This window comes from Cryptomeria japonica, chromosome 11 (genome assembly GCF_030272615.1).
Source record: "Cryptomeria japonica chromosome 11, Sugi_1.0, whole genome shotgun sequence".
NCBI classification, from domain to species: Eukaryota; Viridiplantae; Streptophyta; class Pinopsida; order Cupressales; family Cupressaceae; genus Cryptomeria; species Cryptomeria japonica.
The window spans coordinates 347043645-347056819 of NC_081415.1; positions in this window are offsets into that span (position 1 = coordinate 347043645).

Consider the following 13175-nt stretch of genomic DNA (forward strand, 5'->3'; position numbering starts at 1 on the left):
AAAACCTTTCCTCATTTAGATTGACCGCCGATGGGTTTACTTGTTCTAGGAATTCTTCTCTTTCATCTTCACTTACATCTTCGATATGTCGACCTCTTCTCTAGGCTGTCTCCATGGCTTCCAATTGGGTTGCTATACCTCGCAACATCTCCATCACAACAGGGTTTGCATTCCCATGCACTCCAGCATTCCTAGCTCCTCTTTGCACCATTGTTCATACCAGTCCTCTGTAGGTGTAGGTTGGATCCGCAATCCACCATCCTACTACAAAATTTTAGGACACGCAACCTCCGGAATGAAACTTCACTCTGATACCACTTGAAGCAGTCACCGGTGAGGAGGGACCTCAAAGAGATCAATCTAGACCAGTCAACAAGAGTAAACACAATGGAAGCACAAAGATATGATAGAGGCAATGAAAAACAAATTTTTTTTATTGCATGAAAATTGATTACAACCAACCGATAACAATTGGGTTACATCATAACTAGCTCACAGGCCTGGTAGAACATACATAATAGGTCACAATCGGGACCTTGAACCTTAAGATCTATCTATATATATATATATATATATATATATATATATATATATATATATATATATATATATATATATATATATCGATCCAAAGGATCCAGTCAGCCCAAAAGGGATCAAAACCCGAAGAAAAAGACCTAACATGTAAAATAAACAAGGTTGACCTCCGCCAAGAGATTCCTCCAGATAATCCAAAGGATGAAATGTAGATCGCGGGAAAAGGTCAGCCACATGCCAAGGAACATCAGAATCAATGCCAAAGGCTCTGCAAGCTTTGGAAGGGGTTTCGGTAGATCACCAAAATAGGTCCAGGCAACTGGTAACAAGAATTGTCAACCGGTAATAGGAAACTATCAAGGAAACCAATAGTGATATCTTGCCGGAAAATGATCCAAATGCGATGCGGTCTAGAAAAAAGAAAGATGATCAATTCTTCAAGTAGAACCAAAATCGGGACACACAGAAAGAAAAGTTGAAACTACAAACATAAAGAAAATGTTTTTGGTTGATGCAAGATTGCTATGAACCGGGGATGCTCTTACATCGATGAGTGCCATCCATTTCAACATTTGCTTCACAAGAACATCAAGTTTAAATGGGATGATAAATACTAACAATCTTTTCAATTTCTTAAAGACTCTCTTGAATCCACTAGTGCTTATGCCACCAATTCAAGGAAAACCATTGTTACTCTACATGTCAGCAACATCAACACCACTGGGGGCACTTTTGGAACAACAAGACCATGAAGAAAATAAACGAGCCATCTACTACATCAGTTGCCAATTGGTAGGATATGAGATTAATTACACTCCAATTGAGCGTGTGTGTCTTGTTGTAGTTTTTGCTTCTCAGAAATTGCATCATTACATGCTAACTCACAAAAAAATCTCCTAGTGAGAGTTGATCCACTGAAGTATCTACTCAACAAGCAACTCTCATAGGCAGGCTGGCTAAGTGGGTAATGATGTTAAGCAAATTTGACATTGAGTATGTTGACAGAAAAGCTATCAAAGGAGAAGTCATTATAGATCAACTTGTAGATGCACCAATGGTCGATGATTCTCCTCTTGTATCAAATTTTTTGAATGAATCCATCTTCACAGTGAGAAAATCAAGGTTATGACAACTATATTTTGATGAATCCTTTACACAACGTGGAGTAGGAGTAGGCATAATAATCATCACACCTCAAGGGGATTCTATTCTTAAGCTATATTGGTTATATTTACGTTGCACAAGCAATATTACATAATATGAGGCATTAACAACAGGTTTATGAATTGTAGTTTAGTGGAAGATCCAAGAGCCTTCATGTTTATGGGGACTCTCAACTTGTGATTTGTTAAACATGTGATGATTACCAAACAAAAGATGAGAAACTGATGCCTTAAAAGAAAATGAAGGATGACTTCAAGAAGTATTTCATAGAGATAGTCTTTGAGTAGATATCAAGAGAGAATAACCGAGCTGCAGATGCCATCAATACCATTGCCTCGTTGATTGACATGCCATAGAACATGACCCGTTGTAAGTTATTGGTGGATAATATTTTGGTTCATGCATATGAGATTACTCCATTTGAATTAGTGTGTTATCGGTCCTGATTCCCCTTGGTACGATGACATTTTTACCTACCTTCATGATAACACCCTTCCACCCAACCTTTCCAACAACTAACATTGTACCTTCATTCATAAAAACTCCTGCTACATCATCATAGCCTATGCACTCTACTGATCGGGTATCAATGGTACTCTTCTTAGATGTTTAAAGAGTGAGGAAGATCAAATTGCATTGCATGAAGTCCACAAAGGTATATGTGGGGCTCACTCTAGTGGTCCAACCTTAGCTAAGAAACTTATGAGGACTAGTCACTACTGGCCTACAATGGAAAATGATTCATACCAATTTGTCAAGAAATGTGTTGGAGCTCAAAACTACATGTTTTGCTAAACTCTAAAAATAGGCCAGATTCTATGGTTGAGTTCAACAAACAGTATTGGCCAACTAATGGATTGAACAAAGTCTGGTTGCTAATCCCTACACTTTAGGCTCTACTAATACCTAGGGAAGTTTACCCTGAATAAAATGGAGTATATTTATTAAAAAGTTGGAATTGTTTGTGTCCTTCAAAGTAAAATATACAAAACATAAATTTTTTTACAGAGTTGTAATGAGTTTCAAGGTTCTAAAATGAGATCAGTGCCTTCCTTCTATTGGTGTAGAGTCAAGTAAGTTCCCAACGATATCCTCTATATTTCCCTTATTGGACAACTTTTAATCTTACACCTAATGTAAGCTTGTCAACCGTTCAGTTTCTTATAGTTGATGATTCACCTTTGTCACAATGACTATTCTGCATGTATTTAATCTTTCCTTGAAAGAGCCAAACACAACAATCATCCAAAGATAAAATTATCCTTGATCAATCCACAATATTCTCAATACAGTAGACTGAAATAACAAGATGACCACTATACATAAAAATCCTTGAACAACCTTTGATTACTATAATCAAAACAATGAGCCAAACTGGATATTACAAGAACTTAACAATATTATATGCACAATTATGAAGAGAAGAGTAAATTTTATAATTTTCAGTATTTTTGAAGTAATTCCTCTTTTTTTTTTTGTATATCCAATCTTCATCCCCCTTTTACAAACACAAGGAGTCTTCCCAGATTGGTTAAAACTTTTGGCTATGAAATAGCATGACTGTTCATGTGGAACTAATTAGTTTATCCCCAATAAATTTTTTAATTGAACCTCTAACCACTCTACAATGCATTTGAAATTTTTTGTTAGAATAATTGTTTTATTTCTCTATTTGGGCTTCATCTCCTCCTTGAAAAATATCTTCTTCTCATAGTGATATTTTACTTGATATTACAATACTTAATGATTTCCCCCTATGTTACCAACAATGTCCTGGCCTACTGAAAAAATCATCATAATGGTATTTCAAAATATAGAACGAATTGTCTTTGGAATCTGCAACAAAATCTCCCACCTCACACAATCTGTTGAATGGTCCTCCTTGTTTGGAATTCAATTTTTGGAATGCAGGTTAGAAAGAGAGTTTTTCATGGCCGTTTCACTGAATTCCTCAAAATTCATTTTGTACATATCACACTCAGAGATCAAGTCATCTTTACTATTTTGTTCCTTGCATAGATAAAATAAGGCACTTGTGTTTATCAACAAGAGAATATACTTCGGGTCGCTTTGTATGTGGACTCTATTTTCTCAGCTTTTTATTTTAACTATATTGTAATGGTTTCGAGTCCTTAAAACCTGTTTTTCATTCAATCAGAACAAGAGAATATACTTCAGAAAGACGTTATTTGTTTTTGTTAGACCTTCATCATTATACTGAAATTAACTTTTCGGTGAGACATCATGCATCTCTCCTTGATAAGTGAGTTTTCGGTAAGACATCATTCTTCGACAGGACCTCCCTTGGCTTTGATAGACTCCCAGTGTCTTACTAAAAATTGTATTTCAGTGAGACATAGAAAGTATTTCATCGATAATCCTTTTAGATTATGTGTGTTGTGAGACCCACTAGATGATATTGATGGCTCATGTGTTGTTTTCGATGAGACATTGTACTTCAGTGAGACACTTTTCTTTCTGTTGGCTTTCATTACTATGCTGATATGATCATTCTTCTTTGTCAGGGCATACGAGGAATCCATTTTTTGGTGTAACAAGAGAAGAGTCTTAGCAAAAAAAGGATTTCATCTTGTTTTCAAACACTTTGAATAATTAATCATATATCTATATTTGGGGCTTAGATATAATAAGCTATAAGGATAATTTTTTAGGGAATAATAAGGGACATGAATTCTTTTAATTGGAAAATAAGGCATAATTTAGTTAAGATCATTTGATTTTTTTTGAATTTTTTTTGGGCTAGATAACTTATTTAACTATTATATTCATGGATCTCCTTATGGGAACTTTATGCTGGGCTCTACCCTTGTGGGAGCCACATTTTAACCCCACATACAATGTGAAATTTTTTAAATATCAAGCTCCATGGAGTTCATGACTTCACAGTGGATGCAATCTTTTGGTTTTTACCACCCTCTTAACTTTGAAGTTTGCAAAATATTAAAGTCTCAATAGTGGCTCTATCTGGGAATGTATGCCTCCTATGGGTATAGCAAGAATCCAACATCTCTAGTGGAAGCAAACTAGAAATTTTGCAGAAAGGAAATAGTATAATACATGGGAAGAGAACCTATCTATTGTACATAGATAATAATTATGAGAAAAATTGCTTTAGGAATTGTCCATGTGCTGGCAATTCCATGTTTTCTCCATCCATATTTTGTAAAAAATATAAATCTGCTCCATTCTTTCCTCTGATAACAAAAGGACAAATCCAAAAAGACTCAAATTCGTCATACTTTTCTTTGTCCTGAGCTCTAGCATTCCACATAAGAACCAATTCACCTTCGTGAAACTTCCTATCCTTTTGTCTTTTGTCATATAAGTATTTTGCCTTTTGTTCTTCCTTAATATTCTGCTTTTGTGCTTCGTTTCTAATCTCATCTAGCTTTGCAAGTTACTCCAATCTTGCCTCCATTGGTTTAGGGACATCCAAATGTTCTTCAATTATAAATTTATGAATAGGAAAAAGGATATTAATGGGCATCTTAGCCTAGGTTCCATAGACTAAGTCACAAGGGGATTTACCAATTGACTTCATATTGACGGGCATCTTAGCCTAGGTCCATAGACTAAGTCACAAGGGGATTTACCAATTGACTTCTTAATTGTAATCCTGTCTACCCAAAGTGCAAGTTTTAGTTTTGAATCCTAGGCTCTTTTGTTTTGACCCAATATTTTCTTCATTATTTTTAGAATGTTTTTGTTACTTGATTATGCTTTTCCATTCACCTAAGCTGGATGATAAGGTGATGCATGTAAAACTATTATACCATAATCATTACAAAATAAAGTAAACTCATTACAACGAAAGCACATCACATTGTCAATGATAATTCTAGTAGGTACTCCAAACCTTGTTATGATGTAATCCTCCACAAACCTTATCACTACTTTGCTTGTTGTCATCTTAGTAGGAATTTATTCAACCCATTTAGTGAAACAATCTATGGAAATGAGGATCCATCTATGTCCTCCACTTGACTTCTCTGAAATCTCCCCTATGAAGTCTACACCCCATTGACTGAATGGTGCCTCTGCGTGCATTGACTTTAAAGGTAATGCTCCCTAGTACTTCAGTTTTCCTGATTTTTTTTAACAAGATTCACATTTTATGACATAGCTATGAGAATTATTGAAAACACAAGGCCAATAATATACAGATCTAAGAATCTTATTGATGCAGAGATTCTTGGAGTTGATCCAAAGCACCTAGTTGTCTTTCTTGTTCTCTCCAACCTACTAACTACTCAAGCCCATCCAATGGTACTTGGTAAGGGTTCTGCTAGTTATACCTCCAAGTCATAATCCACTTTGGCTTTCCTCCAAGGTATAGTCTCAAATGTTTTACTACTACACTTCCAATTGAGGATTCCACCTCAATCCCTATCACACCTTCCCAATGTTCCAACAACCTCTACAAAGGATCTTTCTTCACCAACTTGTTCCATGAGAGTAAAATGAAGTTACTCAGTGTCTATGGTTTCTACTAAGGGTTTTATCACCTTTAAACCCATTGCCAAGCCTTCCCAAGGTCACCTTGGCTTTATTGGGCTCCAAACAAGCCTAATTCAATTAGCCCTCCTATTACGATTTTCAGGGATTAGTTTCAAATATTCTTGCATAAGGCCACAAATAAATTACATTTATGAGTACCCTTTTCAGAGTTACATATATTATTGCAAAATGGCATTTGGGTTCTCCATACACATGGGGTTTCTAAAACTATCCTATTTTCAAGGGTTTTAGGCCTACCCAAGTGACTTGCAAACTTGGCCTTAGAAGGCTTCACCAGTCAAAACCTCTACAAAAACCAGTCATGGATTATCAAAGGGAATTAAATGGGGTTTCCAACCATGTTTCAACTTTGGCTGTACAAATCCATGTGTGCTCTGAAAACACACATCTTCAGCTGTCCTAGTCTCACCAACTCCTAGCTGTGAGCCTAGGGTATCATTGTAAAATCACCACAAAGGTATGCAAAGCTACAAAAATCATACTAAACTTATTTAAAGATCCTAACCTATCATTCCACATTATTTTAACCGGTTCCATCAGTGGATGCTTAGGTTAGAGCCATTTCTTGCCTAAACCCTAGCTTATAAGGGTTTTGCATCTAGTCATAGAGAATGGTTTGAATCTCTGTAACCAGACACAATAAAACTTGCTAATCTACCTTGTTGTCAAGTAGATTCACCAATCCTTCATTCCCTACAAGTAGGTTCCTCTGACAAGTCCGTACTGGACCGTACAACACAACAAAACAAGGCAAAAATAATGAAAACGGTGTAAAAACAAGGTTTTTGCTTACAAACAAAACTTGCTTTGCATTCCAAATATTACAACGTGTACAATGATGTATTTGGCTTTTCACAACATGATTCAGTTGGTTAGAACCAACTCTTCACCGCTAACAACATAAAGTGCAACTTTTGCAATGTTGCAAAAAGTTGCTTAGCATTTTTACATCTTTTTCATTCTTAGGATGCAACCTTGCACTCAAGTGCACTCCAAGGCTCAAAAAGGCCCTCTATGCATCCTAGGAGACCTAAAACAATTCATTACACCCTTATTACATGATGACTCTATTTTAAAGTAGTGTACCTATGAACAACATCAACATTACATCTTTTTAGGATATCAACATCTTGAACACAACAAAAGCTTGGACAACTCAACCATGACTTCATGGAGTCCCAAATGGTTGTTCCACGTATTACAACATAAAAGACAACATAAAAGACTTAAGAACAAACCAAAAACATTGCATGGAGTGATAGGTGCCCTGCACCACTTATGAGTAGTGGTCTTAGCTGAAAAATGGCCATCACAGACACTAGAATGCATTTCTTCCAAAAGCTTTTTGGACTACCACTCATCTAAGTAGAGTAATAGCACTCCATCTCTATTTTTTTTAGTATAGATCTCCAAGTATTACATATTTGGATGTATGTAGTTTTAAATTCCTTCTTTGACTTTGATTCATCCCTTCTGGACACATCATATGCTTAAGGTAGTATACTACATCCGTATACCATGAGGTTTTTTCAATAATAAAAGCAACATCTTCCCATTCTACATTGTTCACCTGTACTGCTTCTAAGTTTACTTCTGCCATTAATTTGGCCAAACCTTTCCCTCTAACCAACTTAGTGATTTGAATGTCTATATTAAACTCATGGATCTGATTAATCCACCCGCACCTTCTCCCTGTTACTTCTGTTTGTCTGAAAATATCCTTTTCTATTGCTTTTGGAACATAGGCCACTACCTCTGCACCAGCTAAATATGGTCTAAAATTTTTCACAACCTTAACAAGAGCATATGCCTACTTCTCATTAATGTCATACTTCAACTTGGCAGCTTGAAGGGATTTACTAAAGAAGACTATTAGCTGTTCATGTCCTTCATCATTCTTTTGCAACTTGATAACAACAATAGTGTGGAAGGAAGAAAAAAATAAAGTTTCAAATGGCTTACCAAAGTCTGGTGATTTCAAAATATGGGTTTCCTTGATAGCTCTTTTGATGGCTACAAATGCATCCAAGGCTTCTGCTGACCAATCCAGAAGTGCTCCTTTCTTCAACACCTTTGAAATAGGCTTTAACCATCTCAGCAAAATTTGAAATGAATCTCTTAACAAAATTAATTTGCCCAAAGAATGATTGAATGGCCTTTACTATCTTAGGGATGGGAATCTTGTCAATAGCAACCACTCTGTCAGGGTCTATCCTCACTCCTTCTTTGGACACTATGTGTCCCAAAAGTTTTCCTTTCATGACTGCAAATTGGCATTTTTTGGGATTAAGAGATATCCCATACTCCAATACTCATAGAAATATTTTCTATAGGTGCAAACAATGCTATTCTTCTTAATTTGAGTAAGCAGTGAGATCATCTTGATACACCACCATTATAGTATTGATCAAATCTGCAAAGGCTACATCCATGGCTCATTGAAATGTTGCTCCTGCATTTATTAATCTAAATGGAATCCTAACATAAACATACATGCCCAAAGGAGTAGTGAAGGCATGGTCTTATACTATTCTAATTCCTTGACCTTGACTTAATTGTAACCTGAAAAATTGTCCATCATAGATAATAATTCACATCCTACGACCTGCTGTAACAATGCATCCATATTGGGTGTCGTAAACTAAGAAAGATAGGATTGAGGATCATCCCATAGAGAGAGATGCTGATGATGGTTTCATTAACAACAATTATAATATTGCATTGCCAGACGAGCTACTTTCCTCTCATATCAAATTTTTAAAGGACACGACACTCATAGGTAAATTCTGGGACTAAAATCTTCAGCTTTATGATATTATGGAATGGGCAAAAAAAATGTGGATAGGGGTTAAGACTATTTCATTCATAGATTCACAGTCAAAATTCTTGATTGCTTTATTTGATTTGAAAGAGAATAGAGATGAAGTCCATAAACACAAGGGTTGGTTTTGCATGGGATCAAGGCTTTTCACTTTGCCTTGGGTTCCAAATTTTAAGCCTGACCCAATTTTGTGTCACTTCATGCCTTTCTATATATCATTTCTAGACTTACCTTTGGAATACATAGATCCTCATATTATTGAAATTCTAGCAAATAAGTTTGGAATTTTTAGAAAACATGATTTGATTCCATTTGAGTTTATCCATTTTCCAGTCAGAGTGTATCTTCTTCTCAATCTTTCAAAGCCTTTTCCCAACTCAATCTCTATTCAAAGCAAGTGAGGTATTTGGGATCAGAAAATAGAAATCCAAAATGCTACCTATGAAGATCAACATCAAAATTATCTGGGTCACTACAACACTTAGTTCCAGGGCATTGGTCAACAAAGGATTTTTGTGTGTAAAGATCACACTTCGTATCCCTTTCAATGCTCTATACACTTGACAGAGAGCAGAGGTCAATATGAGGATTAGGGATTGGGCAGTGAGCCTTCATTCCTGCCACTTAAGGTGTAGGACAAGATGATTTCAAATGTACCTTTTGAGTCATTGTTTAAGAATACCCATCCAGACTGTTCATCTATGCCTCCTAATTAAAAGGACCTAAATGTAATCAATTTTAAGTTGATTTGTAAAGAACTTTTAGATGTACTTCTTAAGGTATTTCTCCCCTCTACTCAAAGAAAGCACAAGTTATTAGGTTTTGATAGGAGCTGGTACTTTGGAAAGTCTTTCTACTCTGGTTTTTCTTTGAATGGACCACTTTGGTTGCATAAATTGCTGGGTCATAGACAAAATATTTTTAATATTTCACATGGACTTCGATCTCACTTTAAGTTAGAAAATATTGTTAGAAATTTGATCTTCCAGAGTGATTCAATTGATATCTCTCACAAAGAGCCACTCTCTCCTTCCTTGCCTCCTATTAAATGTAACAAGAAGTCAGAAGAAGAGCTTCAAAGAATGGCAGATGAGTTGATTTTAAGTGTGGCTTCTCAATGTTTAGATGAAATTTCTAAAGAGGAAATGCTGGAAAATTATGCTAATTATGTGCACTTAGTAGGTCATGTTGATAAGGTTGGATCTACCATGAGTGGTAAAGTTGACACCATGTCTCATTTAGCTAAATTTGAGGGCCCTAAGATATTTTCATAGTCTCACTTTGAAGACTGGATTATTGGGAATCAAAAGGCAGTGACTCAAATTCAAGATATTGCAACTGATCAAGTTTTGCTAGTGGATCATGCCAATCTGGAAAATATGCATTATTTTGGTCCATTTGACTTTGTTCTAGAAGACGTTGATATCAGTCACCAACTATCACCAGTTGAGTTTCCAAGAAATCTACCAAAAATAGACCGAAAAGAGGTTCTATTAGAGGAAGAGTAGATAGGTTTTGTCCCTTGTAATCTGCCTTTGGAAAAAGATCAATTTAAGGGAAGTTTTAATTTTTCTCAAACCCTTTCCATTTCCCAAATGCTTGCTTCAAGTAAATCAGATTTGAGAACTCCTAAAAAATGAGGGAGAAAGTCAAAAGTTGTTAAAGCAAAAGAAGAAATTGAGGCTGGTGTCCAAACTACCATTGATAAAAAATTCTCAGCTACAAAGAGAGTTGTGTGGAGGATTAAATGTATTTCTCCTCAACAGGTATGAAATTTTTGTCTTGGAATGTCAGGGGTATAAATGCCTCTGACAAAAGGAAGAGAATCAAACTACAACTTGACTCTTCTCAGGCAGATGTAGTTTTGCTTCAAGAAACCAAAATGTCAGATGAGGTTTTTTAGAAAATAGTAGCCAAATGGTCAAATTGGAAATCAACACATAGCCAGAGCATAGGAGTTTCAGGAGGTCTCGTTGTGCTTTTGAATTTGAAGTCGGTAATTGCATAACTTGTAAAGAAAGGAACCAATTGGAAGCATATTAGTATGAAGCACTTTGACATGTTTTTTAATTTGATAAATGTTTATGTCCCAACATCTACCTAGGATACAAAGAATTTATGGTACTCTCTCACTCTGATCATTCGACAAGTTTTAGGGCAAAATGTTATTATGGGGGGAGATTTTAATACAATTACTTCACTAGAGGAGAAAAAAGGTGGTATTTGCCCCCCTATTAGGACTATTGAAGATTTTAAAGAGTTTATAAATGATAATGACTTGTTTGATAGTCTTTTGCAAAATGGTTTTTTTACATGGACTAATAGGAGATCTGGCTTCTTACAAATTGCGGAGAGATTAGATAGATTCCTCTTTTCACAAGAGTGGAGGGCTCAAAACTATTCTTTGTACGTTCAAATTTTAACCTTATCAGGCTTAGATCATTTCCCTATCCTTTTGAGCATTGATAAAATGCTAGCCTTGCCAAAACATAACTATAAACCTTCTTTCAAGTTTGAAAGGATGTGCTTCCAACATCTCCACTTTCATGCCTTGATACGACAGTGGTGGGTAAGTGCCCCTCAGGTGGTGGACACCAAAATGTTTAACTTTCATAAAAAAATGCAGTATGTTAAAGCTCAAACTAAAATATGGAATAAGGAAGTCTTCAAAAACATATTTTCTCAAAAAGAACTTGTTGAAAACCAGTTGCATCAGATTAAGGAACAAATCATTTCTAAAGGGCTAGATTCAGATTTATTTTCTAAGTAGAAATAAGTTTAGGTGGAATGGGAAGAAATCTGTAAGAGAGAGGAGGAATACTAGAGACAAAAGTCTCGTGAGCTATGGTTAAGGGAAGGGGATAAAAACACCAATTTTTTTCAGATGTTAGCTAAGCAAAAAAGGGCAGCCAATACTATATTTTCCATTAAGGAAGCTTCCTCAGGAAAAACCCTTCGAAATGCACAAGAAATTCAAGATGAAGGAGTAAACCACTTTAAGAACTTACTTGCTCCTGCTTCTTCAGACCTTCCACTTGATGTTCAAGAGCAGGAGATTATGGATGCTATCCCTCATGTTGTTTGTCCCCTTGATAATCAATAATTATTGGCTCCTTTCAAAATTGAAGAGATTCGTAAAGTAGTTTTTTCTTTCCCCCCAGATAAGGCTCTGGGTCCAGATGGTTTCATGGCTCTTTTTTTCCAAAAATGTTGGGATGTTTTGCATTCTGAATTGCTAGAAGTGGTGGAGGAGTCAAGAAAGAGTTCATCCATTCTTAGAAATTTCAATACCACTAATATTGCTATTATTCTAAAAATCAAAGAGCTCAAATCTTTTGCAGACTCCAGGCCAATTTCGTTATGCAATTCAATATATAAGATTATTATCAAAGCCATTTACCTGAGACTACAACAATTGATTATCAAAATCATATCTCTAGAATAGGGTGGTTTTGTACCAGGAAGATAGACTATGGAAAGTGCATTAGTGGCCCATGAAGTGTTGCACTCCATCCATTCCAACAATGTTTCTTCTTTTGTAGTCAAATTGGATATGATGAAAGCCTATGATAAACTTAACTGGTCTTTTCTATTTAAAGTCTTGTGCAAATTTGGATTTGCTGAGAAGTGGTGTAAGTGGATCAAGGCATGTATCTTGAGAGCTCAATTTTTAGTGTTAATTAATGGTGCTCCTGCTAGTTTCTTTACTGCCTCACAAGGTGTGAGACAAGGAGACCCCCTATCCTCATCTCTATTTATAATCATGTTAGAAGCTTTTAGTAGAATCATTAAGTCTAAACATGGTCAAGGGCTTTGGAGGGGAATTCATATTGAAGGAATATTTGTGTTAGTCACACATTCTTTATTTGCTGATGACACACTGTTGTTTGGTAAATCAAATGTTCAGGAGGCAAAGCAGATTAGGAAAACTTTGGATCTTTACATGGTAGTTTTGGGACAAAGAATTAATGCCCAGAAATCAAAGATCTATGTTTTTAATACAAATGATGTTGTCATAAGGAAAATTATTGATACCTTGGGTTTCTCACAAGAATGCCTTCCCACCACATATCTAGGTATTCCTTTTTTTGTGGGTGCCAATAAGTCACCTTAT